This window comes from Chiloscyllium punctatum, chromosome 11, assembly GCF_047496795.1.
Source record: "Chiloscyllium punctatum isolate Juve2018m chromosome 11, sChiPun1.3, whole genome shotgun sequence".
In the NCBI taxonomy this organism is placed as follows: Eukaryota; Metazoa; Chordata; class Chondrichthyes; order Orectolobiformes; family Hemiscylliidae; genus Chiloscyllium; species Chiloscyllium punctatum.
In genome coordinates this window covers 9,298,285-9,323,656 of record NC_092749.1, presented here as the reverse complement: position 1 = coordinate 9,323,656, position 25,372 = coordinate 9,298,285, and the positions used below count along the sequence as shown (strand labels likewise).

The window sequence follows — 25,372 nt, the reverse complement described above, 5'->3', positions numbered from 1 at the left end:
TTGTTCCAGTGGCTTCAGTCCGAAGGCAATGAATACTGGGATATAAATCCACTGTGGGGTTATCCCATGTGGATTACATCAACATTTCCGATATTTAGTTGATGAAATGGAGGGTATAAATGGAACGATTGGGAAACGCTGTAGTTGGGGAAACAACCCTGAGACCTAAAGTGTGTCAGCATTTCCAATTCATCATTTTTTTTCTTCTGAAAGTAAATCATAGACCTGATAGGCCGAAATCTGTGCTGTAACCTTCTAACCCACTTTTCATTTAAGGTGTTGTCCCTGTGGGGCCATTTTTCAAAACAAAATTGTTCTTCAACCGGTTAAACTAGTTAAGTGACTCGATCACTTCAATATCACACGGCCCTGCAGTGAATTACTTCAACTCCATCCAGTTATGTCCCTCAAAACTGTGTTGCTGTAAAGGTGATTGCTTCCATAAAACAGCAGTAAGGGACATAGGGTGGATCCAAACTCTACCTGAAGTGAGCCATCCTGGAGAAAATAAAATAAGGGACAGGGGGACCAAGGGGTGTGGGTGCTGGTCAATGTAAGAGTGGAGAAGGTTGGAGTGAGGGCATCATGCTCAGCGTTGGATATGGGGGTGGGTTGTTGTTTTGAGGTCTTAGAATCAGAATAGTTGGGGGGAGGGAGTGGATCAAATTCACTAAACGGCATATAATTTCTCATATTGAGTCACGTCATTATCATCATCCAGCTTCCACCCCACCCAAATCACTCACCCCGGAGATTCCCAGCCTCCCACGGGCTGTCCTGGAAATATGGGATCACTCAAGGGACACAAGAGAGCAGTCAAAATCAGAACTAGACAGCGTTCCCAAAATCCAGGGACTCCAGAACCAGATGGTCACAGTCTAAGGATACAGGGTAGGCCATTTTGGGCTAAGATGAAGAGAAAATTCTTCACCCAGAGAGTGCAGAGTCTGTGGAATTCACTGCCACAGAAGGATTGAGGCAAAAGCATCGAATGTTTTCAAAAAGGAGATAGATATAAATCTTAGGGCTAAAGGAATCAAAGGGTATGGAGAGAAATCTTGAACAGGGGACTGAGTTGGATGATCAGCCATGATTATATTGAATAGTGTACCAGCCTCAAAAGGTTAAGTAGTCTAATCCTGCTCCTATTACCTATGTTTTTGCTTTCTAAGAATCATACCTGCTTAGCTCTGTTTATCTCTCCACAGATCATGCCAGCCCTGCTGAGTTTCTCCAAGAATTTCTGTTTGTGTTAATACTTTGGCCACTAAGGATGCCTATCTTCTGTAGATTTTGGATCTTTTAATAGGAACTTTGCTGGGATTTTGTGATTTTTGTTATTTTACCTTCAGGCAGTTAGGACCAGTCTCAGTCTGTGTATAAATAGTAGCTGGATACATCCAACTTGAACCACAGAATGGTGGGAAGCAGGTGGATCCTTGTTGATGTGCAGACCGCGGACCCAGAGATAACATACTGTGGGTGAAGCAAACCTGAAATAAAATCAGAAAATGCTGGAAATGCTCAGCAGGTCAGGCAGCATCTGTGGAGAGAGAGGGGGACAGAGTTAATGGCTCAGATACTCTCTCTGTTCCTATGCATTAGGTGAGGCAAGGACATCACAGCAGCTTTGTAATGTAGCATGGTGGCTCAGTGGTTAGCACTGCTGCCTCACAGCACCAGAGACCTGGGTTTGAATCCAGTCTCAGGTGACTGTCTGTGTGGAGTTTGCACATTCTCCCCGTGTCTGCGTGGGTTTCCTCCCATTGTCCAAAGATGTGCAGGTTAGGTGGGTTAGCCATGCTAAATTGTCTATTGTGTTCAGGATGTACAGATTAGGTGCAATAGTCAGGGGAAATGTAGATTAATAGTGTAGGGGAATGGGTGAGGTACTCTTCAGAGGGTCAGTGTGGACTTGTTGGGCCAAATGGTCTGTTTCCACACTGAAGGGATTCTACGATACTTTGTCCAGTTCCTGGTTCAGAAAACTGAGTCCTGCCCCAGAGTTCTGTATTCTTGACCAGTCAGTCTATAATCAGGAGATACCCAGAAAGTTTGGGACACGTAGACTAGGCATCATCTGCGTACAGGCCTGAAATGATGAAAGAGGAATTGAGAAGGTAAAGGCAGGGAGTTGCAGTTTAAATTCAAACTACGCGTTACAGAGCAAAGAGTAATGTAGTCTGACAACAATCATTCTGAATTTCTCACCTCTTGCTATTATTGAAGTGCAAGTGGGAGAGTTTATCCAAATCTGCCCACCTCCCCCACCCAGAATAACTTTGATCTCATTCTCTCAGGTCAACATAAGACAAGGAAGAGAGATGAAAAGGAAATTCTAGCCATCTGGAAGTGAAAATTAACAATGTCCCACTGTTCCTGTGAAGTGAATTATCTCACAGTATAAAATATGATTAGCAGAGTTTACACAAATGCCATGCTCAGGCTGGTTGCTCTGTTCTGTGGAGAAAACCCACCAAACTCAGATTCCCATGACACCCCCCTTTCACATACACACACCAGCCCCACCACCTCTGCCATCTTCAGGCCAGTGCACACAGTGATGCAATGTAATAGTGATCTTTTTACAGGTTTTGCTTATCAAGAGCTAAATGCATGACACTCAATATGATTATAGCCAGTGGACTTGTTCTGACAACACTGTCAAATTTATTTCAAACAACAGATATTATTGTCTGGAGATTTTTCCTTCAGTGATTCATATTTTCCACTGCTGATCATGTTTTCAACTGCAGTGTGTTTATCTGCTTGGACCATATTCAAAGGTTAACTACCAGGCTGTCAGTGCTCTCACACTGGAATATTTCTGCAGGCGATTGTGTAAGTTTAAGTATGCTGACTATTCCACCTCCTTTTGAGCAGTATTTACGTAAACAGATTAAGGAGGATTCATGATTAGGACTTCAGGGGCCAGACTACACTGGGCAAAGACCCCCAACCGAGAAATATCTATCTCAGGCAAGGATCAGGCAGCGTTAAAAGATACAGAAACTGCTGGAAAATTCTCAGCAGGATGGGCAACATTTGAGGAGACAGATATCAGGGTTCACATTTTGGGTCTAGTGACCCTTCTTCCGAAGACAGGGATATGAAGAAGGGTCACTGGACCTGAAGCGTGAACTCTGTTCCTCTCTCCAACAATACGTCCAAACCTGGTGAGTGTCTCCAGCTGTTTCTGTTTCTGATTTCCAGCATCTGTAGTTCTTTCAGTTAAAACTTAAAAGATACCAAAACAGAAATGGAGCATCTTATTTAGCCTCTTCAGCTTGTTCTGTCTTTCAATGAGATCATGGCTAATCTATGACATCTATCTAGATATCCATCAATCTTAGATTTGAAATTAACAATTCACCCAGAGTCAATTGCCATTTGCGAAAAGATAGCTCCAAATTTCTGCCATTCTGTATTTTAAAGTGTTTCATTTTCTCCTGATGTGTTTGGCTGACATATTTATAAAGTACCCCATAGACCTTCACTTAACCATGCAGCAGAAATAGTTACCCTTAACTATTTTTGAAAACTTTGACCAACTCAATCATTAAACCATTAAATTCCAGAGACGCCAGCTCTGGTTTGCATAAAGTTAGTTTTTAAAAATCTCTTACATGTTAAACTTTTCCTGGTTTGACTGATGAAAGGTTATCTCTGCTTGTCTCTCCAGAGTCTGACCTTCTCTGTTCTCTAGCATTTTTTTTGAGGGCCTAACTTGCATAAGCTTTCCTCCTGAGTTAAACTTTTGAGTCCAGTTATTATTCTGTTGTAAGCCAAGGCAATAATATTCATTAAGAATCAGACAAAGCCCCACATGGTAAAAGCTACAATGGCAAAATGGCCCCCTGTCCAGCAATGCAGAAGCAACAATATTCACCAAGGCTTTTTCAAAAGTTAAAAATGTATAAGGAGCAATAATTTGATTTGTTTTTTTCCAATATACTCATTTCTTCCATGGCCTTCATTCTGTGAGGGGACCACGTGTTATCTGTTTAAAGGGTGTTTTGACAACATACTAAGTTTGTGGACTTGTGCCAGAATAGCTGCATTTGAGAAAAATTGGAATGTTGTTCTTGGAACATTTAGAAGGGAGAAGGGAGACTGATTTCCTGTTCTGGCAGACTGTCTCTAGGCAACCAGTCGAATTGTTACTGTTAAAAATGAACACATGTTAACCCACCAGCTCTTTAAATTGGGTCATTCCCATCAAAACAGCTGACACAGTACCTTTCAGAAAACAGCGTTGTGCTGAAAGGATTTACTGAATAATTTTAGACTTTCTTCTCCTTTTCTGTATGAACTGCATAAAACGCATTAATTGAGAATTGGTCTTTGTTTCAACAGAACATCCTGTCTACATGAGCTCTGCCCACAACAGGAAACATCTGATATCAACTAACTCTCAGAAACAAAGAGCAGCTTCAGTTACCTGGGAGTCATTTTCTTTAGATCATGTTTTCTCGTCTCTGTGCAATTTGCCAACTCCTCCAGATTATCCTCTGATTATGCCTAAACAAGTCTGTACATGTTGATTATTTGAAGTAGCTTTCTCAGTGTTATCATTCCCCATATTCAATTCCTGGGCTCCCTTCTGACCAGGAAGATATTTTCAGAACTGTCAGCAGCAATGCCACAGCTCTGTATGATAGTAAGTGACTATAATCCTGCATTAGAACCCTCTCTGAACGCTAGGACATGGGACGACAAAGAGGAGTGGCCAATTGCTGTGATGGTGGATGTTCTGGGAACAAACTGTTTTGATACAGGGGACAATGTGGAGGAATCCTGCTTTGTTTTTAAGCCTGATGCTTCCTGGGCATGCTCACTAGGATGGTGGAGAGACAGCTGACTTGACATTATTTCCATTTGTATGGTGCTGGAAAAGCACAGCAGGTCAGGCAGCATCCGAGGAGCAGGAGAATTGACGTTTCAGGCATAAGCTCTTCATCAGGAAATGCTGAAATGTCAATTCCCCTGCTCCTCGGATGCTGCCTGACCTGCTGTGCTTTTCCAGCACCACCCTCTCGACTCTGATCGCCAGCACCTGCAGTCCTCACTTTCTCCTTGTTATTTCCATTGGTACATTTTATATTCTGTTCTCACTCTCGTCACTGAAATAGCTTGCTGAGGCAGTTAGGACCTTGAGCATAGGAGCGGTCGTGGGTTATTCAGATCTTTTGAGTCTACCCAGCCATTTGATAAGATTAGAGCTGGTGCAGTTGTGATCTTAAAATTATTTCCTGTCTACTCCCCATAACCCTCAACTCCCTGGCCTATTGAAAATCAAACCCATGCAGCTTAAAGACTAGCCTCCATTGCCATCTGGGCAAGATAATTCCACACTTTAATGGCCCTTTGAAAGAAATAAATATGTTTCTAAATTCATCTGTCTGAAAGGAGACCTCTTATTTTTAAACTATGTTCCTTACTCTTAGTGTCCCCACAATACGCAGAATACACTTGGGATACAACTATTTTGGTGTGGAACCCGAGTTATAACAACTTAAGAACTAAGAGCAGGAGTAGGCCATTCAGCCCCTCCACCATTTACTATGATCATGGCTGATCTCACCTTGGCCTCAATTCCATTTTCCTGCCCATTCCCCATAACGCTTCAACCCGTTACTAATTAAAAATCTGTCTATTGCCTGCTTAAATTTATTCAGGGTCCTGGCATCCATCACACTCTGAGGTAGTGAATTTGACAGATTTATGACCCTTTGTGAGAAGTAATTGCTCTTCATTTCTGTTTTAAATCTGCTACTCCTGATCCTAAAACTACTCTAGATTGCCCCACATGGAAAAACATTCTCTCCACATCTACTTTGTCAATCCCCTTTAGCATCTTATAGATGTCAGTTAGATCTCCTCTCATTCCTGAGTTATGTTTAAGTCCAGACTGGGTAGGGTTGCCAGATTTTGAGTGAATCTATTTTCTTTTAATGGTTCTACCTGACACCATGTTTTTATTTGAAGGCATTTTTGACTGAATTCAAACTTGAGATCTGTCCTGATGGAATTCCCAGCATTAGTACCCCAAGATTCTGAGTTACCAACCTTATACCAGAAGTACTACATCACATAATACTGGTTAACATTTGTAGTATAATTTCTAATCTCAACGGTGTGTGAGCCCTCCCAGTTTAGAATCGGAGAATCTTGAGCACACAATCCAGGTGGAATATCCAGTCAAATTTTACAGACTGGGTTAAATAATAACTGGTGACCATCTGAGGGCAAAACTGAGTGAGAGCTGCACTATTGTCGATGCCATCTTTTGGACAATAACTCATCTTACAAGTGGATATAAAAGATCCTCAGCTCTATTTGAAGAGATGGGGGTGGGGAGGCAGCAGGAGAGTTCTCTTGCACGTCTGGCAATATTTATCGTCAACAGCATCTCAAAGACATTACCTGGACATCATTGCATTGCTGTAATAGGTGCTTTATAAATGGAGAACCTTTTTAAGCTAATTGCCACTGTACCTGATCTGGAACATTGCAAAGACATATGATTTTGCAATAAGAATAAAGGGAAGGTGTTGATAGGTCTCTTTTTTGTTAGATGGGCTGCTTCCATTTGTAGCCTTATTACATAGACAGAAGGTGTCAAAGAATTGGGAAATTAGATAGTAGGAACATTAAAATTCCTAGCACTGTCTGTGTTATCCACCACTAAGGATTCATTAATAGGAATAAAGCCTTGTCCTTTCAGAATTGAGAGAGATTACAGTATCTGAGGATTTTGATAGTGAATAGCATTGGATCAGGATGTTGGGCATCTCTGTAATACATCCACTTCAGAGACCAGAGCAGAGACTTTGGATTGGGTCCAAAGACTAAGCAAATCTGTTTTGATGACTATTTCAAGTCAGCAACATTTGGTGAGAGGCCCAGGTCACTGCTCCATCGTTGTCTGCGATGTGATGCAGGGTAACTCTTGGGACAGAGACCAGATGGCCAAGGTGAAAGGAGATGCACAACATTGAAAACCAATTTACTGACGGTGAGTCCAAGGTCCAGTTTTTGAGGCAATCTGTGACAGGTTTAGTAAATAAACCTTGCAGTGAAGCTACCCAGAATGTCCTCAATTCACGACACCGGATACACAAAATATGGAAAACAACTCAAATTTCACTTTCCTAGTCTTAAAATGGAGTGAAAACGCAGCAGGAAATGGATATACAGTTGGATAGCATTGACTTAGATACTGAGTTCTGTATGGAGATCAGAGTGATGATCAGGGACCAGAGCAAATGGAGAACAGAGTGATGTACAGAGACCAGAGTGATCTATTGAGACCAGATTGATGTATAGAGACCATGTACGTGCACATATTCAGGTCTGTCAATGTGTAAGAGATAATGAATCCCCCATCCGTACCTTATCTATGGAATACAAGAGAGGTTTTACATTAAAAATATGGTTCCTGGCCTTATACGAAAAATATAAAAATCTGAGTACGAACTTCCTAGTTGGTTCAGGAATGAAAAACTAATGATGTTTGGATTTAAAATATTAACTTTAGCTCTGTGAACGTCGGCTGGGTAACAACAGCTCATATCGAGATACTCAATGACAGATGAAATCTCAGAGTTGCCATGGAAACGATCAAAACTAGGAGAGCCTGTTGGTGTGATAAAAATAAATGTTGGCATCTTGTTAATGTTCTGTCATGAGCTGCGAGCAGCATATTTAGCAAATATTCCACCGAGATAAAAGAATGACCTTACTGGCCATTAAAATGAATGAACTGCCTGATTCATAGCCCAATCGTTCTCTTACGAAGGTCGCAATGGTTGGAATAACACTGTGTTAATCATTGATGCAGCTTTTGACTTCATGAAACCAATAGTGGATTCCTGAGAATTAGCCGAAGAATTCTGTTTAGAAAGAGTGTTTCTGAATTGTGGATCCAGTAACTCTGCACCATATTGACTTAATTTTGGTTTGAGGCTTGACTTTGCATTGCAAATGTCTAATGAGCATGTTGGCTCCATTTGGATAATAATGCTTGATGCCTCACTGGTTACATTTAAGACTGAGCTAGAGAGTTGTTTAAACAGTAAGGGAATCAATGGTGAAAGGGAAAAGGCAGGAAAGTGGGATTGAGGATTATCAGATCAGCTATAATCTCAGTGAATGATAGAGAAAACCTGATGGGCTGAATGGCCTCTTTCCACACCTAGCCCTTATTACTGGTGGTCTAACAGTCCTTAGGAACCCATGTAAATCACTATCCAATAGGAATGCCTCTTCACTTCATTGCTCATCAAAACTTCCATGGTTTTACCGAGCAGCCTCTCATTCATAATTTGAGAAGTGAATGCACCAACACATTCCATGTTCTGAACATCCAAGACAAGTTGAAGAACAATCATTTTATTGAAGTCTTTTTGTCAATGATGAAGGAGGTTCCACCACTTGCCTGGATCAGTGAAGCTTTAATGACACTCAGGAAACCAAAGACCATGCAGGACAAAGCAGGCCATTGGATCAGCACCCCATCCACCCCTTTAAACATTCACTCCCTTCTCCACTGACACACAGGGGCAGCAGGACTTACACTGCACCTTTCATTCCCACACCCTCAAGGGCAGCAGACACATGGGAACAGTCCCTTCTGCAGGTTACCCTCCACTATCCTGACTTGGAAATATATCATCGTTCCTTCACTGTCGCTGGGTCAAAATCCTGGAATTCCCTCCCGAAGGACATTGTAGGTCTACTTACAGCACATGGACTGCAGAGGTTCAAGAAGGCAGCTCACCACCACCTTCTCAAGGACAACTAGGAACCGGCAATAAATGCTGGCTTTGTCGGTGGTGACTACATCACAAGATTTGACTTTTATTTAATAAAAGGTAGAATGAGAATGAAGGAGAACAAAGGATTTAAACTTTGTGCACAAAATCAGCTTCATCAGCCCAAACCAATGAATAGTTTTCATAACCCTGCGCAGGAGTAAGGCCAGCCCTTCTCAACCTGTCTGTGCAGAACAAGTGTCGGAGCCAAAGAATGAAGTAAAAATCAGAGCACAATAGATGCTGCAATATGATGCCTTCAGGTGAAGTGTGAAGGATGGATTGATTCTTCACCGGCCCCATAGCGATTGAAGAGTGTCTGAGTCAGCCTTCAATTACACTGTCTTCCCCTGGAGGAAGAGCAGGAGTGTGTACTTCCTACCCACACACCCTGATCTGGAAAGGTGCATCAGGTTTGCAGCCATGGATACCAGTACTGTATGTGGAGGTCGATGTAAGTCTGCAGCTTTCACACCTACGCTAAGGAGAGGGGATGTATAAGGAAGCCGTGACCAGACCTGAGGAATTCATTGTCTCACACATGCCTGCCTTACCCCTCAAGCTGATATGGAGCTCCCTTCAGCACTGTGGCTGTTTGCTTCACACTATGGTGTTAGTGAGGTCAGCCGTGCCTCAGGACCACTTCCGGGTCAGGCCATGGGGTCAAGTCCCAAGCAGAACACTTAGACACATAAACTAAGGCTGTCACACAGAACATTCCTGATGAAGGGCTTTTGCCCAAAATGTGGACTCTCCTGCTCCTTGGATGCTGCCTGACCTGCTGTGCTTTTCCAGCACCACACTCTCGATACAGGTCAATACCGAGGTGCTATCAATTGAGGCACAGAACTGAGACCCCTCTCAGGGAATCTCTGTACTCTGAACTGGTTTTAAAATTTCCATTTGAACTAGTCGAAGAATGGACGATAAGTTAGATATTTAATCCTCAGTCAGCAACAGATTATCCTGATTATCACAGTATTATTTGGGATCGTACTGTGAATGAGTTAACTCTGAATCTGCTAAATTACAGCAGGGACTCCATTCAGAAATACTGTAAAATACTTCAGGACAACCTTAGATCATGAAAAGCACATACTGAACTGAATGGACTTTCTTTAATCCAAAGGAGACAGGCAGGAGGCTGGAAGAACACAACAAGCCAGGCCGCATCAGGAGGTGGAGAATTTGATGTTTCAGGTATAACCCTTCTTCAGGACTGGGGGTGGGCGTGGGGGGAACTGCAGATACAAGGGGTGGCAGGGGCAGGATGGTGAAGTGGGGATAGGTGAAGACAGTAGAGGGCACAAGCTGTTGGTCAGTGGGAGGAATTAATTCGGTAGGTGGCTGGGAGCAGTGGAAGGGAGGGGGAGAGGCTGGGAAGGAATTCGGGGAATGGGGAGGGAAGTTATTTGAAATTGGAGAACTCAATGTTGAGTCCTCCGGGCTGTAGGCTCCCAGGTGGAAGATGAGTTGCTAGTTCTCCAGTTTGGGAGTTTTGGCAATGGAGGAGGCCAAGGATGGTTTTGTAGAAAAGGGCGTGGGAAATGGGCGGTGACTGGGAGGTCCAGTTGGCCCCTGTAGACCTGGCTGAAATGCTCGATGAACCATTTCTTACGTTCACATGAGATCTCCCCGATGTAGAGAAGACCACACCGGGAGCACCTGATGCAGTAAACTAGGTTGGAGGAGAGGCAGGTGAACCTCTGTCTCACCTGAAGGGCTATTTGGGGCCCTGGATGGAGGTGAGGGGGGTGGTGTGCCAGCAGGTTTTGCATCTTTTCCAGTTGCAGGGGAAGGTACCTGGGGGTTCGGGGGTGTTGGTGGAGAGAGTGGTGTAAACCAAAACTGTCAAAGGGAATGGTCCTGTGGAAGGCAGAGAGGGGTGGGGGAGGGGAAGATGTTCTTGGTGATGGGGGCTGGTTGGAGTTGTGGAAGTGTTTAAGAATGGTGCGTTGGATGCGGAGACTGGTCAGGTGGTAGGTGAAGACCAGGGGGACTCTGTCTTTGGCGTTGGGGGGAGGAGTGGTTTAGAGCAGTGGAATGGAGGTAGTGTGGCAGAGGGCTATTTGGATGACAGAGGGAGGAAAATTTGGGATGCTCACAAATGGAATGTCTCCTCGTCTGAGCAGATGAGGCAGAGGTGGAGGAGGGGATGGAGTTCTTGCAAGATATTGGGTGGGGGGAGGTGTAATCCAGATAGCTCTGGGAGTCTGTGGGTTTGTAGTTAACATCCGCCTGGAGACTGTCGCCGGAGATTGAAATGGTGAGGTCAAGAAAGGGGAGGGAGGTGTCCGAGTGAATTTGAGGGCGGGGTGGAAGTTGTGGGCGAAGTCAGTGAACTTCTCCAGTTCAACCTGGGTGTGGGATGCTGCACCGATGCAGTCACCGATGTAACGGCTGAAGGGTTGGGCCACACCACCTGTGTCGGTACTAAAGAGGGACTGTTCAGTATGGCCAACAAAGAGGCGGGCGTATCTGAGGCCCATCCGGGTGCCCATGGCCACCCCCTGGATAATGGGAGGAGTTAAAGGAAAAATTGTTGAGGGTGAGGACCAGTTCAGTGAGGTGGAGGAGGGTATTGGTAGAGGGGAACTGAATGCGTCTGTTGGAGAGGAAGAAGTGGAGGGCCTGGAGACCGTCCTTGTGGGGTATGGATGTGTGTAAGGACTGCATGTCCATAGTCAAGATAAAGCGCTTGGGGCCGGGGAACCGGAAGTTGCTGAAGAGATGGAGAGTGTGGTTGGTGTCGTGGATGTTGGTGGGGCAGGAGCATGCAGAGATGATTGGTCAGCTGGGGTAGTTGTGCTTGTTAATCTTGGGGAGCAGGTAGAATGGGGCAGTGTGGAGCTGGGGGACTATGAGTTTGGAGGTGGTGATGGGGAGATCATTGGAGGCATTGGGGTCACTGACTGTGCCAGTGATTTTGGCCTGATGGGTTGCGGTGGGATCTCGGGCAAGGCGGAGGTAGGATGTGGTGTCGGAGAGTTGGTGTCAGCCTCTGTGGCTTGGAGGTCCGTTCTCCAGACTACCACCGCCCCGTCTTCCAATCACACAGCCCCCACTACCTTCCAGCAGCTTTTCAGGAACTGGTGGACCACCCTTATTCATTCTAGCCCTCCCTTCTGCTCTCCTCTCACCATCTCCCTCCACCACACCCTGCATCAACAGCTCATAACATCAAGTTTATAATGGCTGGAGTTTCAAAGAGGTGACCACATTGAAACATAAGAATTTCTTACAGGGTGTTGACAGGATAGATGCCGAGACACTTTTCATCCTAAATCTAGAACATAATGGCGGGGTGAGCTGGTGAGGTCATGGCATCAGAAGATAGGAGGTGACCATTTAAGATAAACGTATAAGAAATTTTTCCTCTGAAAGGGTTTGTTGATCTTGAGAATTTTCTATCGCAGAGAGGTGTGGACGCTGAGTCACTGAGTACATTTGAGACTGAGGTTAGTAGACTGTTCAGTACAAAGGAACTGTTAAAGTGTAGCTGAAGAGATAAAGGCGTGGGCGCAGCCCCTGGCTGATGATGTCAGACATGTCACTGAAAAACAAGCAGCAGCAACAAACACACAGGTGTAATGTGGTTTGGACAGCTCAACACAATTAAATCCCAATGCAGCCAGGATGCTATGTAACCAGATTGTATACCTCATTTCGAACATGTTGTTTACTTTTTTGTTAGTTAGCGCTCTGGGGAAATCTCCACCAAATCCTTTTCTCCCTAAAGAAGCTCAGATAATTCCACTTCCCTGACACTTTAGTGGCTGAATTCCATTTAGACTTTTAACTGATGTTGTCCCTCAGAGAGAGAGAGAGAGAGAGAGAGAGAGAGAGACAGAGAGAGAGAGAGAGAGATAGCTGTGTTAATCAGCTTTTATTAATCACCCTTTTCAAATCTTTAAATTGTCAAATCTAAATGCAGAGAGTGTGAAATAAAAGTACTGGGAAGACAGCAAGATTGAACAATGAATGGTCAAGGTGTTAACAGTTTTAAGAAGCAGTATGGACACCTTTGACTGCTCCACAGAGAGATCCTGCTGTAATTTACAAACCTGTTCGTTGGCTGTGTGTTATTTTATGAAGTTTCTCACACTCGTGTGCTGTGCATAAATATTTATTCCTGCAAACCAGCTGACAGAAATGCAGCCTATCATGCAATGACTATAAATGGGAGAGCTTGTAAGAATTGTTGCCTAATTCCCCATATCAGAGAATTAAGTTCATAATCCCCATGCAGTTGTCACGGAGTACTGCATTGAATCAAAGACTCCGTACACTGTGGAAGCAGGCCATTTGGTCCATCGAATCCACACCACCCTGCAAAAGAGCATCACACCTCTCTCCCATTTCCATTGGCCAATTCATGTACCTACACATCCTTGGACTCTGCGAGGAAACTGGAGCACCCAGAGGAAACCCACGCTGACACAGGGAGAATGTGCAAACTCCACACAGACAGTCCTGGCACTGTGAGGCAGCAGTGCTAACCACCGAACCATTGTGCCGCCACATCTGAAAGTTTTGAATGGGACACTATAATTCAAGACATAATATCTTTGGTGGATATGAAATATCTCATGCCTCTATTTCAAAGAATAATGTGGGAGCTCTCCATGGATCTACACCCATGGTATCAAAGCATACAGCACAATGGGTGAAAAACTGGAAAATGGGATTCAAATACTCAGGTGCTTGTATTTGACCAGCACAGACTCAATCAGCTGAAGAACCTTTTTCTGTGCTATAGACCTCTAGAACTTTATGGTGTCTGTTCAATATATATTCTTCAACCAACATTAAAAGTATGTAAAATAAAACAAAGAAATGTGGATGCTGGAGATCTGAAACACACAAAAATAGAAGGGTCACTAGACTCAGAAAATCACACTTTTCTCTCCACAGGTGCTGCCAGATCTGCTGAGTTTCATCACAAAGTACGTGGTCACTACACTGCTCTTCGTAAGGTTGTGTTCTGTACAATCCACTATAACTGTAACTGCATTTCAAAAAAGGATTTCACTGGCTGTAAAGCACCTTTCAATGTCCTGTGCTGATGAAAGGTGCTACAGAAATGCAACCTTTTTATTTACAGCCAAATAGCAACAATCGAAAGTACTGCAGATGACCCTGCCCTCCCTTGAAGCTCCAGTGAAATTTCCTTCATTGACTAGACCACATTTAGCGACCCTGAGCAGACCAGGCCTAGGCCTCAGGCTGTAATGAGGGAAAGGTCCCAGCTTCAAGTGAAGCTCGTTATACCGGTATCAGCATCTACAAGCGGCTAATGTCTGTTTTGTACAGTCACCAGATGCCTGAACAGCAATCAGAACCAAGGTTAGGTCAGATTTGACTTCACTTCTTTGTGCCCATGGTATGTCTGTAAAGTGGTACAACAAATTTGAGCTTCTGCTGAGGAGAGGCCTAACTGTTAATCTCACTCTGGTCCCAATTCTCAGCGTAAAGGGGGAGTAACGCAATGGAAATTGTAAATAAAAATGCTAACTTTTACTGAGAATTCTGTGAAGCAGTTCCACATCCACTGGAAGCTGATGGGCGGGGAGTTCATAAATAACGATACTGCAGGATCCAAGGAGATTACAGGGACTCTCCACAATCATTTCCCTCTCGTGATTGTGACTCTCCTGAATGCTGAGCCCAACCACAGATCCAATGGAGACTGGAGGAGAATAGGTGGTACCTTAGAGTAATCTAGACACCAGGCTAATACTCTCAGGACAGGGGTTCAAATCCCACCTCAGCAGATGGTGACAGGAAGAATGTGCAGATTTACAGAGAATGGGAAGGAACGTCTGAGAGCTGTCAGAGTCACAACATGCTACAATGCCCTTAAATAGTGGGTAGTTGGGGTAGGAAATCACACAACCTCTAAACAGAATTTAGATAAGCACTTGAAGTGTTATAACACTAAAGGCCAGGGTCCCAGAATAGGTAGTGAAGACTCAGTGGGTCTCTTTTGTACTGTGTGATTCAACAATTCTTCAATGATTCTATGGTCCAATGGAAGAAGGAAAGAAGCGAGGTGTTTTTTTTACCATGTCATGGATAATATTGTAAAAGATATCCACAATTCAGGGTATTTGGTCATCATCACATTGCTCTTTGTGAGGTCCCTGTGTATCCAAATTACAAGCTGTGCCGCCCTGAACCATCAAAGGCACTATGTGAATGCGATTCTCTGTTCCTTTCTTTTCAGTTCGCTAATCCACTGGCAATCCGAAAGAAAACAACACTCACCGACTAAGTTCTTGAGAAAATAGAACTGATTCGAAAATATCACCCTGACCTCCAGACGGTGATTGAGATCTGCTCCAGAAGATCAGTCTACAACCTTATAATCTACACTGAACAACACTGATACCATCCAGGACGCTTGATTGGTATCGCATCAACAAGCCTCCACTCACCCCACTGCCAATGCTCAGTCGCAGCAGTGTGTACTATCTACAAGGTACACTACAGAAATTCATCAAAGATTCTAAGCACCTTCTAAACCCATGACTACTTCTATCGAGAAGGGCAAGCACAGCAGATACATGGGAACACCATCCCCTGCAAGTTCCCCTCCGAGCCGATCATCATCCTAACTTGGAAATATATTGCTGTTCATTCACTGTCGCTGGGTTGAAATCCTGGAATTCCCTCCCTAAGTGGCATCCCTACAGCAGATGGACAGCAGCAGTTCAAGAAGGCAGCTTACCATTACCGTCTGAAGGGGTAACTAGAGACAGGCGGTAAATACTGGTCCAACCAGTGATACCTGTGATCCATGAGTGAATAAAAAAGTACATTTCAAAATTCACATTTCCAGGACAATGATTAATTCCCTGTAAGTTCCCTATAGATTGAAATTTCATCAAATGATACACCTTTGTTACAATCTGTGAATGAAAAAGCAAACAACTTATGAATAGAAATGAAGAAAACATTTGAGCTCATTAGAGAACAGCCCAAGTGTTAGTAATAGTTCCTGAGCCAAGCTTCTGTTGAAAGTAAGAAGCAATCTAACTTGTTCTGGTAACTTTCTGCTGGTTGTATTACCCCATGAACTCTGGGCACATAAAGATACTCTTGGTTACTATGGAGAATGGAATAAACAAGATGGGATTGGTGTACCTGCTAATTCCTGGTGCCTGCACACATCCACATGGGCTTATTGAGGAGTGAATGATGTGCAAGCAATTTCAGGCTATTTTGTTCACAAAGGACTTTTCTACATTTCCTCCCTTCAGCGTTGGGAAGGTTTGTTGGTTTTCTGAGCTTGTCCCTGACCATTTTCCTTCTTCAGGATTTGTATTGTACAATGGGCCCAGTCCCAGCCAATTACCACCTCACGGTCCACACCAGGCTGACCGTTTTTTCTCATGTAACCTTTGAAGCTGCAAAGCCAAGATCGGAAATTCAGGATGTGAAGTTTGTGAAACTCAGCAGGTCGGGCAGCATCTGCAGTGAGAGAAACAGAATTAATGCTTCAAACCCTGTATGATTCCTCATTAGGGTTCTGTAGAAAAATCATACCAGACCCAAACATTAACTCTGTTTCTATCGCCACAGACGCTGCCTGACCTGCTGAGTTTCTCCAGCTTTCTCTGTGTTTGTTTCAGATTTCCAGCATCTGCAGTAGTTTATCTCTTTTTAAATTTCAAAAGTATACCTTATTCATAAAAACGTCTCTCTGCACATATACATTGTCACAAAAACAGTTCAGTTCTGCACAGTTGCAAATCAAGTAAACAAACAAAACATTGGACTTTGATTCTATCCAAAAAGCCAAAGACCTCTCCTAGACGTACAATACTAATATTTATTTTGTCTTCATTTGAAGCTTGTGGATGGCACACAAAGGATACTTGTGTGTGTGTTCTCCCTGAAACTACCCGGTTCCAGGGAACATGTCTTTCATCTGTTGTAGTGACCAACCAGTGCTTTCCTTGCACTGAGTTTTATAAAGCATTTTATCTAAAAAAACAGACTTCAAAGTGTTCCAGGAAGGTGGTTCTTGCCTTGAATGTGTCTGTAACACTGACTGAAACTGATAGAAGAACTTCCAATGTCTGCTCTACATTGTCCATTCAAGCTTCCACAACAGATTTGTACCTTCAACATCGTCTCCAAGGCACAAGTCAGGAGTGTGATGGAATACCCCTCACTTACCTGGATGGGGGCAGCTCTAACAAACACTCAAGAAGCTTGACACCATCCAGGATAATACAGCTGGCTTGATTGGCATGAGATCCACAAACATCTACTCCCGACACACAGTAGCAGCAGTGTGTACTATCTATAAGATGGACTGCAGAACTTCACCAAAGAACCATAGATAACACTTTCCAAATTCACAACCACTTCCACCTAGAAGGACAAGAGCAGCAGATACATGAGAACACCACCACCTGCATATTCCCCTCCAAGTCACTCACCACCTTGACTTGGAATTACATCACCGTTCCTTCAGTGCTGTTGGGTCAAAATCCTGGAATTCCCTCCTTCAGGACATTATGGGTCTACCCACAGCTCATGGACTCCAATGGTTCAAGAAGGCAGCTCATCACCACCTTCTCAAGGGGCAACTAGGGATGGGCAATAAATGCTGGCCCAGCTAGCAATGCCCACACCCCATGAGTGTATAAAAGAAACAATAACCACAGCATGAGCTGTATCCCAGTCTGACCATCGGGAGAATGTGATTGTCCCACTGCAAGCCCTTCGAGGCAAAAGGAAAATGTATTTATTGAGCGCATTTGAGATAATCAACCAGCACTGTGGTAGGAAAGCTCAGCTTTAATAAGTTGCTTTTCATTTAACTATGTGCAACGGTCAAGTAATGTAAGTGTATTGATCAAGTAACACAAGATGAGATTCTGTTTAATTGTAATCAGATTTGGACAGTGCACTTTAATCAGTATCCCAAAAAACTAGGATTGATTTAACAGGATTAGACAGGATAAAAACAGGAAGAACGTTCCAAATAACTGGGGAGTCCAGAACCAGGGGTTAGAATCTAACGATACTGGGTAAACAATTTATGACTGAAATACGGAGAGATTTCTTCACCTAGAGAGTGGTGAGCCTGTGGAATTCACTGCCACAGAAAGCAGCCAAAACATTGATGGGCTAAATGTAGTTATAGAATCATAGAGTCATAGAGTTGTACAGCACGGAAACAGACCCTTTAGTCCAACCCGTCCATGCCAACCAGATATCCTAAATTAATCCAGTCACATTTATCAACACTTGGCCTATAATTCTCTAAATTCGTCCTATTCACATACCCATCCAGATGCCTTTTAAATGTTGTATTTGTACCAGCGTCCACCATTTCCTTTGGCAGCTCATTCCATACGTGCACCTCTGTGTGAAAAAGTTGTCCTTTGGTCCCTTTTATATCCTTCTCCTCTCATCCAAAACCTATGCCCTCTAGTTCTGGACTCCCTGGCCCCAGGAAAAAGACTTTGTCTATTTATCCTATCCATGCCCCTCGTGATTTGATAAACCTCTATAAGGTCACCCCTCAGCCTCTGACGCTCCAGGGAAAACAGCCCCATCCTATTCAGCCTCTCCCTGTAGCTCAAACCCTCCAACCCTGGCAACATCCTTGTAAATCTTTTCTGACCCTTTCAAGTTTCAGGACTCAAAGGATATGGGGACAAAGTAGGAACAGGATACTGAGTTGGATGATCAGCCATGATTGTATTGAATGGGAGCAGATTTGAATGACTGAATGGTTTGCAACCGCTCCTATTTTTTTATGTTACTATATTTCATGTAGCCATGGGTCTATGGGACGCTAAACTTGCTGACTATTGCGAAGTGATCACAGTTGAATGGATCCAGTCTGGATTAAGCATGACCATCCTTAGCAATTGGCCCTTAATAATTTGTACACATAGGCCCATCATGTGAATCAATACAAAGACCCCAATCTGATGTCCTCAATTAGTTTTACACGTAATTCCGGAAGGGAAGTCACTTCTCTTTCAAATTACCTGGGAGGGCAATTAAATGTTTTACTTCGTGAAGACTTAAGAGCTGTTTTGTAGTTATAAATACACATCAATTGAATGTACCATGTTGTATTTTACCATGCCATCCTCGAATCTCAATTTTAAAACACTGATACTTTTTTTTTGACTGGTTTTGTACCGACTTTGTGGAGAAGTTACTCCCTCATTTTTTTTGACCAAGTGTGGAGTTGAGGGTGTTAGATGGTGACGAACATACTAACCCCATCAGTGAGCTAACTCACCAGATCACATGTCCACCAATGCACTCGGTTTATTGAAAGCTTGAAGACACATTTTTCAGCCTATCAGGTGCCTCAACACTGCCATGTCATGTTGCCACACGCTGCCAGCCAATCTGAGGACCATCAGCCTACGCCTACTGGGAGAAGATTGAGCTGCAGAAAGGTATGTCATATTTTCCTTCATCTCACACATTGGGGTCATGGGGACAGGGGGCTCAGAGGCCAGAGCGGAGGGATTGGCTGTCAGATGCTACTCCCTTACCCCCTCATCTATGCCTCTGATTACCGCCAGATTGGGGTGATTGGAGGTTGGCTCGGCCCATCACCCTCCCAAACCTGGGCAGGTAGGTCACCCTGGCTTCCGGGAGACTACCCACTTTCTCGCCTGCTTGAGGTAATTGTGGAGCTGACAAGTTAAGGCTCTTAACAAGGCCATTAATTGAACACTTAAGGACTTCCATTGATGCCAAGTCGTGAAAATCGCACATGGATCTTAGAATCCAGAGAATCCCTACTCGGCAGATGTGGCTATTCAGCCCATCGAGATTGCACTGACCCTTTAAACAGCATCCCACCCTATTACTGAACCTTCTTTCTCAACAGAGGTGACAGGAATTGACAGGAAGTGGACATGTCTCTCTCCAGAGCCAACTATTTTCCATTTCTCTCCACCACCAGGGAGGGTAAAATTCCACTCTTTAATTTTGCTATCAGTTTCAGGATGTGTGTCACTTGTTAAAATTAATTGCCTTGTTGCAAGCTGCAGTGGCCATGATAAAACTGCACAGTGACAAATGGTCCTTCAACTAGCACCTGCCTCCACGTGAGTCCTAGAGCACAGACATCAGACAGACAAATGGCATGATGAACCTCAAGATACTTGACATCATGCACTCTCTTATATGAAATAAATGGACACTGAATATGTGGCAAAGTGTTCTGCTATCTCAGGAGAAAACTATTTAATAATAGACCAGAACAGGTCACAATGAGGATGGACAATATCACAAGTGACTGACGTCTTCAGAACAGGTCCTGAAGATCGGAGGAAATGATCAGAACAGAGATCCGATATCACCTGACCTAATAGGTAGTGATCAATCACCAGGTGCCTGGACCAATCAGGACTCAGTCAGACCATTGGCCATGCACAGAGATAGCTGAGAGCAAGTGTTAATCAGCAGCAAGAGGAAAGAAGATGGACCACCGATCAAGAGAATGCACCACAAGATGCAGCACTGTTATCAGCCAGGTCTCATAAGCCATATTTCAACGTGAACTTATATTGCTAATGAAGAGCTTATGCTCAAAACGTTGGTTCTCCTGCTCCTCGGATGCTACCTGTCCGGCTGTGCTTTTCCAGTACCATACTTTTTGACTCTGAACTAACCATTTACCACCCGCCTCTGTTAAATTACATATTTTTTCACTTATTGTGGTTAACCTAATAAAGTCAATGAACCTTGAAAAGAAACCCTCAGTGTATCTCACTGAGACTGGCAGTGAGTCAGAATCAAGTGTCCCTTTTAACAGAATCTCTCTTAATCCATGCTCCACTCACTCTCAACTCATACTCTACAACCACCTGATGAAGGAGCAGCGCTATGAAAGCTAGTGATTCTAAATAAACCTGTTGGACTATAACCTGGTGTTGTGTGATTTTTAACTTTGTTAAAAACACCCCAGTCCAATATCAGCACCTCCAAATCATCAACCCATTCTACAATTGTCATTGACTTAGGTCTTGAAATTAAAGTTAAAATGGACTCCAGGTTTTACGATGTTATTCAGTGATGTTGCTCCCCACAGATCAGCCATGTTCCATATGCCTTCCATAGCCACTCACCCAGTCTTCACTATAGGCAGGCCATAGAACACCTTTGAACATCGAGTGTGGAACAATACCCCACAGAAATAGATCCTTCAGTCCACCATGCATGTGCCAACCATGATGCCATTTGAAACTAATCCCATCTGCCTGCACATGGTCTGTATCCCTCTATTCCCTGTCTGTCCATGTGTCTGTCAAGATGCCTCTTAAACATTGCTATCATATCTGCTTCTACCACCTCCCCAAGCAGCACATTCCAGGTACCTATCACCTTCTTGTGTAAAAACTTTGCCTCACACGTCTCTTAAACATTTCCATCTCCCACCTTCACCCTGTACCCCCGAGTATTTGACTTTTCCACCCCGGGAAAAAGACTGCCTACTCAGCCTATTCATGACCTTCATAATTTTATATATTTCTATCAGTTTATCCCTTAGCCTTAGATGCTCTAGCAAAGACAATTCAAATTTGTCCAACCTGTCCTTATAGCTAATACCCTCCAATCAGGCAACATCCTGGTAAACGTCTTTTGCACCACTGCCAAAGCCTCCACATTCTTCCTATAGTTTGGTGACCAGAACTGCACGTAATACTCAAAATGTTATCTAACTGAAGTTTTATATAGCTACAAAAAGACTTGCCAACTTTTATTCTCAATGCCCCAACTGATGAAGGCAAGAATGCCATACACCCTCTACCACATTATCCACTTGTGTTGTGACTTTCAGGGAACTGTGGGCTTGCACCCAAGATCCCTCTGTATAACAATGCTCCGAAGGGTTCTGCCCTCAACCATACACTTTCCTCTTGAACATGACCTCCCAAAATGTTTCACCTGACACTTTTCCAGATTAAACTCCATTTGTTATTTATCCATCCAACTTTCAAACTGGTCTATTTCCTGCTGTATCCTTTGACAACCTTCCTCACTATCCACAACTCTATCAATTTTCGAATTGTCTGCAAACTTACTAAATGGCCACCTATATATTCATCCAAATCGTTTTTATCTATTACAAATAACAGAAGTCCCAGCACTGATCCCTATGGAACAACAATGATCACAGACCTCCAGTCAGTAAAACACCCCTCCACAAATACCCTCTGTCTTCTGTGACCAAGCCAATGTTGTGTCCAATTTACCAATTCACCATGGATTCCATGTGATTTAATCCTCTGGACTAGCCTACTATGAGGGACCTTGTCAAATGCTTTAATAAAGTCCATGTAGACAACATACACTGCCTTAACCTTATCAATCACCTTTGTCACTTCCTCAAAAACTTCAAATTTGTAAACAACATCTCCCATGCTCAAAGCCATGCTGACTGTCCCTAATAAATCCATATTTTTCTGAATTTGACTAAATCCTGTCCCTAAAAATCTTCTCCAAAAATATCTCTGCCACTGACACAAGGTTCACCAGACTGTAATTTCCTGGATTAATCCCTGTTGTCCTTCTTAAACAAAAAACAAAATGGACATCAATCAACAACTAAATCTCTAGCAATCTGATCTCATCCCAACAGCCCATTACAGAATAAAATGCTGTCCTTCAAGAAAGTACTTCCTTCAAAGTGATCAATCTGTTATGAAAACAAACAGATATCCACTTCATTAACTACATCAAAATGTCTATACACTCACCTTTTGAGATAAGCGTGTCTATCTTTTGAAACTTAGCCAAGCAGGGCCTCAATTACTTACAATTTGTGTAAGAGGACGGAATGTATGAAAGTTGACTCTGGTGCTAACACCAAGCCCTGTAGGTTGTCAGGGGAGAGCTGACGAGCCTGTGTGTGGATATGGGCAAGTTAAGTTAATGGGAAAAAATGGGATAGGTGGAGTATAATTTGTTCTCCCCGTGTCTGCGTGGATTTCCTCCGGGTGCTCCGGTTCCCTCCCACAGTCCAAAGATGTGCAGGTCAGGTGAATTGGCCATGTTAAATTGCCCACAGAGTTAGGTAAGGGGTAAATGTAGGGGCATGGGTGGGTTGCGCTTCAGCGGGTCGGTGTGGACTTGTTGGGCCGAAGAGCCTGTTTCCACACTGTAATGTAATCTACTCTAATCTAGAAAAAGCATATACAATTACATTGGGGAGAGATAGCAGAGCTTTGTGGTATAGAGGGATCTGGGTGTCCTGGTAAATGAATCCCATGAAGTTGGAACATTGTTACTTATTGTAAGTGTATGCAATATGAAAGGAGAGATGTTTTACTGCAGCTGTGCAGGGATGTTAGTGAGATTATTACTGGAGTACTGTATATAATTATGGTCTCCTGATTTGAAGACAAGGATACAATTACTTTATAAGCTGTTTCAAGAAGGTTCAACCTATTCCTAGGATGGAGGGCTTATCTTACAAAGAATGGTTGGACAGGCTCAGACTATACCTGTTGGAATTTCGAAGAATGAGAGATGATTTTATTGAAACTTGTCGGACTTGACAGGGTGGGCACGTGAAGGACACTTCCTCTTACGAGGCAAACTAAAACTAAGGGACATCATTTCAAAATAAGGTGTCCCTTTTAAGACAGAGATGAAATGAGGAGAATGGTTTCCTTTCAGAGGATCTTGAGAATGTTGAATTCATTTTCCCCAGAAGGTAGTGCAGGTTAAACGTTTGAATTTATTCAGCACTGAATTACATGGATTTTTGAGTCCAGGGTATTGTGCGTAGGCCAGAGAGTGGAGTTGAGGCCATAATCAGATCAGCCATGAACCTATTGAATGATGAACCGGCTCAAATGGTCTGTTGTAGGAAATAAAAGCACACTTAAATTTAAGGTGAATCAAAGCACAGTTTATTTCAAAGGCTTTTGGGAGGACAAGCCAACAAGAGGTGAGGCCATACTGGATTTGGTTCTGGGTAATGAACCAGGCCAGGTATTAGAACTAGAGGTAGGTGAGCACTTTGGGGACAGTGACCACAATTCGGTGATTTTTACACTCGTGATGGAGAGGGATAAGTGTGTACTACAGGGCAAGAGTTATAGCTGGGGGCAGGGAAAGTATGATGCGTTGAGGCATGACTTAGGATGTGTGGATTGGGAAAGTAGGTTCCAAGGCAAGAGCGTAATTGATATGTGGAACTTGTTCAAGGAGCAACTATTGAGTGTCCTTGATAAGTACGTACCTATCAGACAGGGAGGAAAGGGTCGTGTGAGGGAGCCGTGGTTTAATAAGGAATTGGAATCCCTTGTTAAATGGAAGAGGGCGGCCTTTGTAAAGATGAGGCGTGAAGGTTCAATAGGGGCGATTGAGAGTTATAAGGTAGCCCGGAAGGACCTGAAGAGAGAGCTAAGAGCAGCAAGGAGGGGACATGAAAGGTCCTTAGTGGGTAGGATTAGGGAAAACCCTAAGGCTTTCTATAGGTATGTTAGGAATAAAAGAATGACGAGGGTAGGAATAGGTCCAATCAAGGATAGTAATGGGAAGCTGCGTGTGGAGGCTGAAGAGATTGGGGAGGCACTGAATGAATACTTTTCGTCAGTATTCACTCAGGAACAGGACATTGTTGTCGATATAAATACTGAGGCACGAATAAGTAGAATGGATGACTTTGAGATATGTAGAGAAGAGGTGTTGGAAATTCTGGCAAGGGTGAAAATAGATAAGTCCCCTGGGCCTGATGGCATTTATCCTAGGATTCTCTGGGAAGCAAGGGAGGAGATTGCAGAGCCATTGGCCTTGATTTTTGTGTACTCTTTGTCTACAGGAGTAGTGCCAGAGGACTGGAGGCTAGCAAACGTGGTTCCCTTGTTCAAGAAGGGGAGTAGGGATAATCCTAGTAACTATAGGCCAGTGAGTCTCACTTCTGTTGTGGGCAAAGTCTTAGAGAGAATTGTAAGGGATAGGATTTATGCACATCTGGATAAGAATAATGTGATCAAGGATAGTCAGCATGGTTTTGTGAAGGGCAGGTCGTGCCTCACAAACCTTATTGAATTCTTTGAGAAGGTGACTAAGGAGGTAGATGAGGGGAAAGCGGTAGATGTGGTATATATGGATTTTAGTAAGGCGTTTGATAAGGTCCCCCATGGTAGACTACTGCAGAAAACAGAGAGATATGGCATTGAGGGTGAGTTGGAGGTTTGGATTAGGAATTGGCTGGCTGGAAGAAGACAGAGGGTAGTAGTTGATGGCAAAGGTTTATCTTGGAGTGCAGTTACTAGCGGTGTTCCGCAAGGATCTGTTTTGGGACCATTGCTGTTTGTCATTTTTATAAATGACCTGGAGGAAGGGTTAGAAGGTTGGGTGAGCAAGTTTGCGGATGATACGAAAGTCGGAGGAGTTGTAGACAGTGAGGAAGGATGTGGCAGGTTACAGCGGGATATAGAGAAGCTGCAGAGCTGGGCAGAAAGGTAGCAAATGGAGTTCAATGTAGCTAAGTGTGAGGTGATTCACTTTGGTAAGAGTAATAAAAAGATGGGGTACTGGGCTAATGG

General features: G+C 43.6%; 1 protein-coding gene across 8 annotated transcripts in view; it reads left to right on the top strand.

The window, feature by feature from the left end:
- LOC140482712 (uncharacterized) overlaps positions 1-20,736 on the top strand; it is a 50,089-nt gene extending 29,353 nt beyond the window's left edge. For 6 of the 8 annotated variants that reach the window (XR_011961778.1, XM_072580259.1, XM_072580256.1 and 3 more), the window contains one exon: positions 4,357-10,030. The gene's annotated coding sequence lies outside the window, so the exon portion shown is untranslated. Of the gene's footprint in view, positions 1-4,356; positions 10,031-15,042 lie in introns of those variants that run through there. The other 2 variants (XM_072580255.1, XM_072580254.1) reach the window with 2 other exon arrangements.
- Positions 20,737-25,372: the final 4,636 nt, after the last annotated feature.